Here is a 13,814-nt window from a genome sequence, read left to right on the forward strand (position 1 = left end):
CAATTTTACTGACAAATTTTAATTGGTCACTTGTGTAACCTTTGGACTAATGCAATAATAATAATAATAATAATAATAATAATAATAATAATAATAATAATAATATGCAAATGCCATAAAACACATATAATTAAAACATTTAAAACTAATACATTATTAAAAGCAGCACATTATTAAAAGGCATCTTAAAATTCAACTGGGTAGGCCTGCCGGAAGAGATCAGTCTTTATAGCTTTTTTAAAATCTGCAGACCGAGGGAGAAAAGTGTTTTGCAGGAGGAGCCGCCGCCGGTGGGACACGCCAGAAGAGCCGCCGGGTGGGAGGGGGGATTATTCGAATGGAAGAACATGCGAGGGGGAAGCGGCCAGAGCAGCGTCTTTGAATGGGGCAGAGATTCTTCCGCAGGCGGCGCTGCCTAGCTCACAGTACACACAGCAAAGAAAGAGGCGCTTCTTTTAGGCACGTCTTTAAAAAAGGCGCACGGAAGCCCCTTCGCAACGACGTGTAGATCTGGCCCTGGAAGACTGTTAAGTTGACGAGTCCCTCCTGGCAGGTCATTCCATAATCTGGGAGCGGCAGAGGAAAAAGTCCTCTGGGTAGTAGTTGTCAGCCTTGTTTTTGTTGACTGGAGTAAATTCTTCCCAGAGGACCTGAGTGTGTGGGGCAGATTGTACGGGAGAAAGAGATCCCGCAGGTCACCTGGACCCAAACCATGTAGGGCTTTGAAGGTGATAACCAACACTTTCTACTTTCTACTTTGCCCGGAAAATAATTGGCAGCCGGTGCAGAGATTTTAAAACTGTTTTATCTGTACAGCACCATGTACATCGATGGTGCTATATAAATAAATAATAATAATAATACACTTTTTATAAAAATAAATAAATAGCAGTGGTGTCATTGGTGTGATTCCCCCCTGCTCTGAGTTAGGCCACAACCCAGTTGTGGGTCACAGCCGCCAAGGCAAGATGACTGGTCCACCCTGGTCCACTCCACAGCCGAGGGATCGTGGTGTGACTTTTCAACTGATCTTTGTCACCTTGGTCTCTCTCTCTCTCTCTTTTAGGGAGAGCTTCAAGAAGCTGGTGTCCCTCAGAAGGAAAAGCCTATGCTCTCGTGCTACTTGTACAGTTGGGGATGTCGCCTCTACCTCTGGGGATCCAAACAATAGAAAACGACGTTTACGGAGGTATGAAAGAAGCTTGATCTCTGCTATGCTGGCTTCTGAAGTAAACCAACGACATTTAAAGATGCAGCTCCCACTGTAGTGGTTCAGCTTGAAGCATCTGCAAATCTCCTCTGTTGTAGCCGTGATGCTAGCAATGCTGTGCCAAGTTCCATGTTGTGTGTGTGGAGCTTGCGCTGCAGGAAGAAATACGAGAGCCACATGTGTCGTAATGGTAACACTTACGCTGGAAAGCCGTCTGTCTCGCCTTCATGTCACTGATACCATCCTGAGGGCTGCTGCTTGGGAGCCTCCTCAAAGCGTTGCAGAGTGAGATGTGAAGGGCAAGGCCTGTTGGGTGCCTTGGAGTGTTCCAGCTCCTTAGCAGCACGTTGATCCGAGGCTGTGCTTTCGTGGGAGTCCAGTGAATATGTACATCCATATGTACACTCATTCCCTAGAACCTCCCCGAAAATTCCCCATCGTCAGTGGGCTGAATCCTCTCAGTAAATGAAAGCTGTTACCAAGCACAATTACAGGGTTTTCCATACTTAACGGGAAAACAGTCCAAAAAACAGCTGTCGTTACCTGAGTTCTGCAACCTTTCTAGACTGGATGGGGAAAGAAGATGCTGCGCTATTTGAAATGCCTGAAATAGCAGTACTGTACTTGAATTCCGCAAGCCTTCTTGTTATGGAGAGGGGCAAAGAACCCACTATCACTGAAAATCCTGCACAGGCCCTGCTCTGGCTTCTGAGATCTTGCCAGACACAGCCCAGAGACTTCCAAGTCTACCCTTAGCCAGCTTAAGGACTAGAAACTTTCTTTTGAAAATGAGGTTCTCAGAATGCTGAGCGCTGTACTTCTGGAGTGTGTAGAGGTGGGGACAAATAGGGTTGGGTGTGCTCAAATTTCTCCCAACTCTCCGATACAAAATGAGGACGAGGAAGTAAAAACTACCTGCTTACCTTCATGGTAGAGTCAGCACTGTCCTGTTATTTAAAATGGTCTGCGAGAAACTCTCCAATTTCCCTGGTGCTCCCAGGGAAATAGACTACTTGCTAAACCATTCTAAAAGCTTTTATTTTCATGAGTTTTGTCTTAGAAGAATGGAAATGGAACATCCCCTTGGAGGACAGACGGGCCCCCACAAAATCACATTTTTATTGGAGCTGTCGTGTTTTTAGGGAATGCAGTTCACCTTAGGTCCTTCAGTTGGCCTCCCCACAGTGTGCATGTTTAAATTCAGCAGTGACTTGAGGCTTCTACACATGACCTGACCCACGGGTCAGTGCTAAGAAGACAGCATTAGAATGCTGGAATGGATTTGGCCTGGATCTCTTTCCTAAACAGGTAAAGGCCAAATGTTTTCAGGCTCTGACCCTTCTGCCTACTCCAGGCTCCGATTCTGCCTCAACTTTCTAACATCTGATTTGGTTGTTTGCTTTGTTTTCCTATTCAATGTAGTTGACCAATGCCTAATCCGTACAGCAACCCATGTGTATAAATTCATTAAAGGCTCGGGTAACCAGTAGTAGAATTACCCTTGGCTCTCTTCTCTGTAGGCTCTCTGTTGTAGCTGTGTTGTTCCTTGTGTCGTTTCTGAACATTTTTGACTGGGCTTCTTGCAGGCATTGCCATGCATCCCGGAAGGATGGCTTCTTGAGTGCCTCTTCTTGGCCATGCCACTGTAAATAGCTTGTTCCAAAATTCCCCATATCGGCCTTGCCCAACTTGGTGCCCTCCAGATGTTTTGGACCACACCCTCAGCATTCCTGACCATTGGCTATGTGGGCTACAGCTGATGGCAGCTGAAGTCCAAAACATCTGGAGGGCACCAAGTTGGGCAAGGCCTTTCTGTTTCACAGAGGTACTTAGAGGTATGAGAGCCAGTGTGGTGTAGTGGCTAAGGTGGTGGACTGGGAGTCGGGAGATCCGAGTTCTAGTCCCCACTCGGCCATGGAAACCCACTGGGTGACTTTGGGCCAGTCACAGACTCTCAGCCCAATCTACCTCACAGGGTTGTTGTTGTGAGGATAGAAATGGAGAGGAGGAGGATTATGTATGCCACCTTGGGTTTCTTGGAGGAAAAAAGGTGGGAAATAAAATAAATAAATAAATAAATAAATAAATAATAATAATGATAATGATGATCCAGAAGCCACAGGCTATGGAAATCCATTGTCCTGGTTCAGGTGACTGCTCTTCCATGAATGGCACCACGCAAATAGTGTGTCTTCCTTTGTCAGCGTCAACTTGCACGCCATGGCACTTGGCAAGCACCCCAGGCAGGATGGAGAGAAGGAGGAGGAAGAGAGCCCCCTTTGCAAAGTGTTACAGCTCTGCGCCGACCGCATTGCCAACCGCCCTCCCCAGACGCAATGGAACACGAACAGCAACAACCACAACATTGTGGAAAGCACCATTATGGGGGAGCATGATGAGACGACAGAGGACAAACATCATGGACATGCAGCAGGTGGTGTTCCTATTCCCGGTGGTCCAGCTCTTTTCTCTCGGGTCCAGCCGGGAAAAGCTAGCCATGGTGGAGAGCAGGGGAGGGCTGTTTTCCATGCATGCTGCCCTTTACACTGACAGTCCTGATTCCAGTGGCCTTTCCCTAAAGAGAGCAGCCTCATGAGGGTTCCAGTGAATTTTCCAACTCGGAGATGGTCTTTTTAAGACTCAACCAGGTTGTATTGACTCATGAGCCAAGCTGCACAGGTCTCGGCACATTCACAGGTCTCTTTCAAAAGGCCAAGTGGGCTCTGCAAGAGGTCACATTGGACTGGCGGCCATCACGGAACGTGCTTTAGGCCACCTGTGACTGGCATGTGCTCCGTGGCTTGTGAACCACCTGGCAATCGGGCAAACGGCCCCTCTGTCATGTTGACTCTGCAGCTACTTCAAATACTTTGGGTTGCTGACACTGTTGGTGTGCCGCTGGAGTGTGTGTGCCTCGTCTTGTGGAGCGATTCAGAGAGCTCAGTTGGAATGGCATGGGCTTGGGAAGCCTATCTGAGTGGGAGAGCCACCCACACAGATTTGCCCACCGGGCCCCACGGAAGCAGCCTGGAAGCACCTTCCAGCCCCTGCACAGCTAACGGGGAAGGGGCACAGCACTTGGGCAAGGGAAGCTGTTGCCCCCTGGGCTTATCTGCAGGACAACAGACCCCAGTTCTTCTTTCAGCAGCTTCTTGAATCATTCTGTGCAGGGCTGGATACCGCGTAGCCCTCCAGAAACTTGGGCCAACAACTCCCATCAGCCCAAGCCAGCATAGCCGATGGTGAGGGATCATGGGAGTTGTAGGCCAAAATATCTGGAGGGCCACAAGTTGGCCGCCTCTGGATTTCCCTGTGGGTTATTGGACTGACTTTTGTCCTTCATTTCCGTCCAAATGCTTCAGGAGACCCGCAAGCAGTTCTTCAGCAGCTCCACAACACCTCGATTGACTCGCCCCTTGGGGATCGTCCCCTCTTCAGAAGCCCAAAGCCTGACCCAAAGGAGCAGGAGGTAGGTGGGGATCACCCAATGAAGTGGATTGCCAAGAGATCCGGAACAGAGACGGGGAAGTGTTTCTTCACACAAGGCATAACTCACGGATGGAGTTGGGTGCCAAAGAATGGGGTGAGAAGCACAAGCCTAGATGGCTTCAACAGGAGATTAGACCCATGAATGGAGGAAGGGGTCTATCAGTGGTTCTTAATCCTGGAAGCTGAATATGGAACCTCCACATTCAGAGGCAGTATACTGCTAAATACCAGCTGCTGGGTAGCAAGACTAGGGGGAGGGTATTGCTCTTGCCACCAGGCCCTGCTTGTAGGCATCATTGAAGCATCTGGTGTGATCACAGCGGAAGGTAGGATGCTGGGTGGGTGGACCTTTACTCTGATCCAGCGGAGCTGCTCTTAAGCTCTTATCACAAAACACGGTAAAGTAAAACAGTGCAAAATGATTGCTTGTCACAAGCAAAATATCGTTAGTGACAATATTTTAGGGCCCCACCCACACAACTGATTTAGTGCAGAGGGGCAGCACACCAGGTTTGTTTGTGACTGATGACACTGTTGCCAATCCGCAGTGACCCTGCAGTTTTGGAAAGTCCTTTTAGTGCATCTTTTTCCCCTTAAAGGCTGCTACCCTGCAGTTCCACTACAGTGTGCCCCAGCCCCCGGGCATTACATCTTGGGCATGCCTATTTCTCTGACCTGGCTGGGACCTGGTCAAGGGGTGGGGCTACTCCCTTCCTTCCCCCTTTTCCTTTCCCCCCCCTGTTGCGATAAGACTGCTTTTCCATTCACAATACCTAGCCTCATTTTTCCATCCACAGTATCACAGTGGTGCCGTTTCAAGCATTCACATTAGTGCAGTAGTGCTGTTTCAGGCATTCACAATAGCATTGTACCTCTTTTCCTATATTTCAGGCTTTCACAATAGTGTAATAGCTCCTTTCCCCATTTACTAGCATTTACTGTTTCAAGCATTCACAATAGCGCAGTAGCTCCTTTCCCCTTTCACAGGCTGTAGCCTGTTTTTACCATTCGTGAAGTAAAGGCGATACGGCCGCTCTGCATGTCTGTCATTTAGAAAGACAAACCTATTTGCCATGGAGCAGCGCAAAGGCTGGGAAGAGAATAATCCGTGAGAACTGGATGGTAGCCTCATCTGTTCCCGGACAGCAACCAGTTAGCACACTTTGTTCACTCACATGGCCAAGATGGCTTCCTGCGCTATAAGAGTACCAGCTAAAAGGAATCCCCTTGAAAGCGCTCAGCGGGCAACGAATACACTTATCTCGGACATGGGGCAAGCATTAATGGCTAGTCCTGAATCTGCCAGGGCAGTCGCCTCAAGTTTGCATCGCATGTGTCTTTTTTCAGAGATCGAATTCAGCCGCCGTGAAGGCATTGAGTAAGGCATTGACTATGGCTAGTAACAACAAGATGACCCTTGGTACTGCAATTAAGCTTCGTCCGAAACCTTTGCAGAGAAGGCATCCTTCTAAATCCTACGGCAAAGATGACCTACAGGATGATGTGCAAGCCCGGTCAAACCAGGATTTCGTGCCCACGTAAGTGCTATGTCTCTATTTTTTCTGTGTGATGGGTATTGGGAGAATATGCAAACCTGGTGAGATTCATGGTGGTCTTAAACCATCTCCCGTTCTGGGTTTAATCTAGAACAGCGTGGCTCTTCTTTGATTCCGTTAGTGCTCACTACTCCATTCAAGATCACGTTTGGTGCCCGCATACTTGAGTCAGCTCTGCGACTCCTTCATGTTTCTAACTGAAGATAATAATGTTGTCTGTACTACTATGTTTAACACACTAAAATAAAACCACTTTCAGAGCAATTAGCTAAACCTATCCCCAAATTCACAGGTAAGTTCCTTTTTCAGTGTAATCTCAAACACTTTGCTTATTTCAGGTTTATGGAGATTTGCATCACCTGGTTCTCTGCCATTAATCTAACAGGAAAGGAAAGGAACCTCTCGTGCAAGCACTGAGTCATTACTGACTCTTGGAGGGACGCCCGCTTTCGCTGACGTTTTCTTGGCAGGCCTTATAGCGGGGTGGTTTGCCGTTGCCTTCCCTGGCCGTTATTACCTTTCCCCCAGCTAGCTGGGTACTCATTTTACCGACCTCGGGAGGATGGAAGGCTGATTCGACCCGAGCCGGCTGCCTGAAACCAGCTTCCGCTGGGATCGAACTCAGGCCACGGGGAGAGTTTCAGCTGCAGAAACTGCTGCTTTACCACTCTGTGCCACGCGAGGCTCTATCTAACAGAAGAACCGCTATATTGAAGAGGCTTCTGGCTCAGCTGGCATCCCAGCTCACTAACCACAAGACTGCCACAACACAGTGCAGCGTGAGGATAGGGATTGGAAGCATGTTTTTCCCCCCCAGAAGCAGCTTCGATTCAAGACTCGAGGGCATTTATATGACATCTGTATCACGTGCGAGTGAGATGACCCAAAGTCATTCCCTTGCCTGAAAACCTCTGTAGGAACACTGAGTAGCTGTAAAAGAGGCAGGGGCAGAGGCTGTGCATCAAAACGTCCCCCGTCGCCCCACGACAACTTAGATTTACGGAGGGAATGTGTTTTGATTGGGAAATTGTTTTGGAAATAGCTCCTTGTTGTTGTTGTTTTGTTTTTTCAAAAAAATCCTTTGTATGAAAGTTTTACCACTTTTGAAAGATGACCACAAAGAGGGAGAGAGAGGGAGAATATATCCGTCTATGACCAAAGGTGGAGAAAGGGGTAACATTTTCTTTTGGGGGAAAGAACATCTGTGGGTGACGCTCAAAGGAGAGCCCAGGAACTCATCAGCCCAGCCCCAGGGCTGACTCGCCACAAGGCCCCTGAGCAGGTCTGCAGCTCTATTAGAGGGGAAAGAAGGAAAGAAGGAAAGAACGCGGTGGTTTTGTGTTCCACAGGAGGTGGGATTTGGGGGTTTGCTTTTTTATGGTCGTTAAAACGAAATTCTAGTCACAAGAGGCCTGAAGCCAAGGATTTGGTGGTTCACTTACTCTGAATCAGCGTGCAGGATTCATCCCTTGAGACCGACCCCACACAGGCCAGGCCACCTCCTCTTCCTGAGTGGGCGCTGCGTGAGGTGTCCGTTCGCTCTGTCCCTGACGTGCAGACACAAGTGCCCTGCTCCCCGTGCACCTCTCCTGCCCCTGGGCTGTGTGAAGTCGCCCCTCCTCTCCTTCCTGCCACCCCCTGGCCCTTTGGGTATCTGGACCTCAGCGCCCTCCCAAGAACCCTGTATCCCCAAGCACACGCCTCTTCTGTTCTTCTGAGGCCCCTGTGAGGTCATTCCGTTGGATAAAGGTTCTTCACCCAGGGACGAAGATGCTTCATTTCCCCTTTGTGCAGACTCTCTATCCCCTCAGCTATTCAGCCCCCCAAGCTCCACCAGTGCACATAACTTTGGAATCCTCAACTGCTTTCCTAGCTCCCTAGAAAGAGAATTCACCACTTCCAAAGCAAACCTTTAAAAGAAAGAAAGAAAGAAAATCAGCCCAAACCCCACAGACAGAGTTCTTTTAAATGAAAAGAATAATAATAATAATAATAATAATAATAATAATAATAATAATAATAATGAGGTTTAACTAGAACTTAAAATCCCTCCCACTAGCCCGTAGAGATGCAAGAACCTCACTTCGGCTCCAACCTCCAAATGACAAAATTAAGTAGCCTACAAAACATGAAGTCAAGAGACGCCGCTCTTCTCTCCCTGCTAGTCTGCCCAAAGGTGGCAGAACCATGGCTTGCTAAAGGAGAACCACGTTACTAAACATACCGCAAGGGAGGATTTTTTCTACTAAACTGAAGAGCGCCACCCGCACTCGCTGCCAACGCCGACTTGCCTCGCTAGTCGCCAGGACCGCTGCCATCTCGCCCTGTGCTGCTGCTCCTACTGCTGCCGCCACCGCTGCAGACTCATCCGTGCTGATGCGGTTGCCGCCGCCACCTTGCCCCACGTTGCTTCTGCAGCAGCTGTGGCCACCGCCACAGCTGCGGCTGCAACTCCCACTGCCACTGCCTTAGCCCACAAGGCTGCTGCTACTGCTGCCATGGCCGCCCACCTGGCCGGCCGGCCAGTGAACCGGTGTTCTCTTGGCACGCGTACACGCGCCCCACCTCCTCCAAAAGTCTGGACTCAGCTAGCTCATCCCGGAAGTCTCCCAAGACTTGAGACTTCTGGGAGAGCGGCAGGGAAGATGACTGCTCCCCCCACCCGTGCCAATCGGGACATATGAAATGGCCTCTTAAGAGGCCCTTTCAGAGGTCCCGATTGGCACAGGTGGGGTGGGGTGGGAGGGTCTTCTTGGCCTCCAGAAAGGGTGTCTAGTCAGACTCACCACTAGTATAGGTGGGAGGCAATCTGGGGGTGCACTGGAAATTGGCTAGCCCTGGCGATGGTTTATGAGTTAAGAGCAGATACTGACAAGGACAGGCTTTGCCACACCTTTATTGTCTTAGCTAACTATACAAAACCAGTTGCTTGGACAATGCTGCTATTTCAATGGCTGACAAGGACTTGTTCTGAATTATTTTCATTTCTTTTCTTTCTACCTGTCTCTGTCTTTTAGGTCCCTGTGTAGGATTTGGCAAATTGCTCAGAATAGCAAGTATCAGCGATGGACGTGGCCGGCCTGGTTCTGGTAAGTTATGACCCCCCTCCTGTTTTTATTATTATTTATGAGAAGCCTTTAAAACCTTTTTGCTTTAAACTTATTTAGGCTTAAATAATTCCCTCCCTCTACTCCCGGGACATTTTTAGTATTACTCCATCTTTTAAGTTTCATCCAACACAAAGTGGCACAAGCAATATTCTCCGTCATTCCAATCCTGATCCCACAAAAAAGGACCTTTGCGTGCAGAAGGATCATTAAAAACTGTCAGGGACAAACTTGTTGCGAAAACAGGAGGCAAAGGACACTTAAGCGCCATTTTGTTGACAGCCTCCATCTTTGTCTCTGACCTACTTTGAAACTCTGGCATCGATTGGTCTATATCATTCTCCAGGTTATCTTTTCCTTGGAAAATGTCATTTCTTTCCCCTCTGGAAAGCCTCTTCTTTTTGGCCATTCTTTATTTACGACAAAAAGAGTATTGGTTCTTTATCTGTGCATCCAACAGCTCTTCTTCATCTTTCTGTTTTGTAACCGTTGGATATTTATAAAGAATAACCCTGTCTTTATTACAACGTTCTACCAGTCAGTCCATTCTTTATATGGAACAAGACAGCTGGAACAAGTTGGGGCATGTCGCAAGACAGTTAGATCTGATACAGAAACTCCTAGTAAATCTTATTTCATCAGGCCTTATTTATACTCAAAACCTTCAAGCATAGAGCCCCTGATACACTGGAGCCTTGTTTGATTTGTACCCTTAGTTACCCCGTTATTCAGCATCGCAAACAAATCAAGCCCTTTTACAGTTGCCACAGTTAGGGCATGACCCAGTTGTGGGTCACAGCCGCCAAGGCAAGATGACTGGTCCACCCTGGTCCGCTCCACGGCCGTGGGATCGTGGTGTGACTTTTCAACTGATCTTTGTCACCTTGGTCTCTCTCTCTCTCTCTCTCTTAGGGAGACATTTAAAAAGCTGGTGTCAAAGAACTTGAACAGCAACAATCCGTGCTCTACTTCATGCTCTAATCCGTGCACAGTTGGTGACGTGGCCTCTACATCTGGGGATCCAAACAATGGAGAAACCCATTTACAGAGGTATGGAAGAAGCATGGTCTCTGCTCTGCTGGCTTCTGAAGTAAACAAACGACTTTTAAAGATGCGGCTCCAGCTGTAGTGGTTCAGCTTGAAGCATCTGCAAATCTCCTCTGTTGTAGCCGTGGTGCTAGCAATGCTGTGCCAAGTTCCATGTTGTGTGTGTGGAGCTTGCACAGCAGAAAGAAATACGAGAGCCACGTGTGTCGTAATGGTAACGCTTCCACTGGAAAGCCGTCTGTCTTGCCTTCTGTCACTGATACCATCCTGAGGGCTGCTGCTTGGGAGCCTCCTCAAAGCGTTGCAGAGTAAGATGTGAAGGGCAAGGCCTGTTGGGTGCCTTGGAGTGTTCCAGCTCCTTAGCAGCACATTGATCCGAGGCTGTGCTTTCGTGGGAGCCCAGTGAATATGTACAACCACAAGTACACCCATTCCCTAGAATCTCCCCCCAAATCCCCCATTGTGAGTGGGCTGAATCCTCTCAGGGAATGATAGCTGTTACCAAGCATAATTACAGGGTTTTGCATAAGTCATGGGAAAACAGTCCAAAAGTCAGCTGTGGTTACTTGAATTCTGCAACCTTTCTAGAGTGCAGATGGGGAAAGAAGATACGGCGCTATTTGGAATGCCTGAAATAGCAGTACTGTACTTGAATTCCGCAAGCCTTCTCGTTACGCAGAGGGGCAAAGAATCCACTATCACTAGAAATCCTGCACAGGCCCTGCTCTGGCTTCTGAGATCTTGCCGGGCACGGCCCAGAGACTATCAAGTCTACCCTTAGCCAGCTTAAGGACTAGAAACTTTTTCTTTTGAAAGCAGAGATTCTCCGAGTGCTGAGCGCTGTGCTTCGGAAGCTTGTAGAGTTGGGGGCAGTGAGGAGGCCTTCTGTGATGAGGAGTCCCTACAGCATGACAGTGAGGAGGATGGAGAAGATGTATATCATGTGCATCCAGCAGGTGAAGTTGCGTTCCTATTGCTGGTGATCCAGCTCTTTTCTCTCGTGTCCAGACTGGAAAACCTGGCCATGGTGGAGAGCCGGGGAGGGCTGTTTTCTCTGCCTGCTGCCTTTTACACGGAGAGTCCTGATTCAAGTGGCCTTTCCCTAAATAGATAAACCTCATGAGGGTTTCACTGAATTTTACAGCCTTGACCTGCTTTTCTTAATACTCAACCGGGTTGTGGCGACTCATGATCCAAACAGTGTAGATCTCAGCGCTTCGCAGGTCTTTTTCAAAAGGCCCAGAGGGCTCTGGAAAAGGGCCCCTTGGATTGACGGCCATCATGGAACGTGCTTGTCTGAATCATCCCATCCTGCTTGCCAGTAGAGTATAGTGGGGACCTGCTTTTTGCTGCATCAGGCTTTCTCGGTCTTTGTTGTTCTGGGCAGATTTCTTCTCTCGCAGATTAACGGGGAGAGGGGGAAGGAAGGGCAGAGGGAAATGCATGTAATGGGCCAATCAATCCAGCAAAGAATCCGGAAGCAGAAGGCCCAGTAGAAATCGCAGGATGAAAAGCCTCTGTGTGGAGAAGCCCTAAGGTGCCCCCACTTGCTTCATAAGCTCTTCCTCAAGCCATGTTCACGCTCTTTAGTGTGAAAATGTTGAAGTTCTCTGTGGTTGACTGTTTTGTTAATTTGCGCTATCACTGAATCACTGCATGTGTTTTTGAAGTTCCTGAAAAGAGTGGCCTTCAACCAGGTTTTGGGTCTTTCAGGAATCATTTTAACACGAATTGGATACTATACCATTCCATCCATGGAAGAGCTGGCCCAAATGACAAGCGACCAAGGAGAGTGCATTGTGACCAATTTCACCATTGGCCGGAAAGGTGAGGATGGACCCTGGGTCTGATCCAGCCTGGCAATTCTTATGTTCTTATGTTCTCGTGTATGCTTTAAAGTGGGCTCCTGCATTGAGTAGGGGGTTGGACTCCATGGCTTTATAGGCCCCTTCCACTCTACTATTCTATGATTCTAGTTTTGCCTAGTGGTTGCAAAAGATTTACCCCACAGCACCTTAATTTACCTTCATCTTCATTAATTTAAAATTAATGTCTAAAATTACCTAGCTGCACCAGTGCTTATTGAGGTGTAAAAGGCCCTCTGCATGTTCTCAGAAGCACTCTCCTCTTTCATCACTTTGCTTGCTCCAAGGCTGACCTCTGGCACATGCTTACACTACATTTCTAAGACACATGTAGCTGTGTGCGCAGGATGATTTTGGTGTATCGTCGCAGCCATCCAGTTTGGGCTGACCCCGTGCTAATCATCGTCTTCTATCTAGGCTATGGCTCAATCTACTTCGAAGGCGAAGTCAACCTGACCAACTTGAACCTAGATGAGATTGTGGGCATCTGCAGGAAATACGTTGTCATCTACCCAGATGCCAGATTGGCTCCACCCTTCGGGCAAGGTTTAAATCGGTAATGCAGAGCTCCCGTTCGTGAAGTTTAATTGCAGGTGTATTTGCGTTCCAGGTCTCCAACCCTCTGTTTTTTTAACAGGCGAGCCGAAATTACGTTGGATGAATACTGGCCCACTGACAAAACCTCAGGTGGCTTGATAAAGAGCCCAAGCCAGCTTGCAAAATTGAAATATGAAAATACCTTAGAGGCCTACTGTCGGAAATGTGGTGTCCAGTTCCTGGAGTACCGGCCCGAAACTGGTTCGTTGGTATTCAAGGTAAACCCCGTTGCTTGTGAATAGATCAAAGGAGCTCCCATGCTGAAGCTCTAGCATCTACTCCTTTTCCTTATGGCCTGTAAGATTTTAAAGCAGACTCCAAAAGTGCGGAGGGAGGATCGCTTCACAGGGTTTAGAAAACATGCTCGTTTTGTTGACTACAATCTTCAGAGACTGTCTGCAAGCAACTATCGTAACTTGATAGGCTGGATTTTGTCTTCTCTTAGTCATAGCCAAAAGGTCTTTTCTGATTTGCAAAATTAGTCATAGCTTTTGTTTCGTGTTAAAATCATTTTAACACGAATTGGATACTATACCATTCCATCCATGGAAGAGCTGGCCCAAATGACAAGCGATGGCCTATAAGATTTTAAAGCAGACTCCAAAAGTGCGGAGGGAGGATTGCTTCCACAGGCTGGTTGCCATTTTAGTGGATTTGGGCTGATGTCCACAGTAATTCTGGGCTTACAAGCAGTGCCCCTAGCGTCGTGACACCCCACCCCCCGGCTTTGCCTCTTTGGGTGTGCTTCAGCTGGTGAGTTCTCTGCTTCCGTATCCCCACTGTGTGAAGTGCTGGCAGACTGCAGGGCCAGTTTTGAAAACCAGGTTTGCCATTGCCCTGTAGTACCCAGACGGAAGCAGGAGAATGAACAGACGCTCCTGAATGTTTGTGAAGTAAAAATGACATGGCAGCTCTGCATATCTGTCATTTAGAAAGACAACTG

Source organism: Elgaria multicarinata, chromosome 16 (genome assembly GCF_023053635.1).
Source record: "Elgaria multicarinata webbii isolate HBS135686 ecotype San Diego chromosome 16, rElgMul1.1.pri, whole genome shotgun sequence".
NCBI lineage: Eukaryota > Metazoa > Chordata > Lepidosauria > Squamata > Anguidae > Elgaria > Elgaria multicarinata.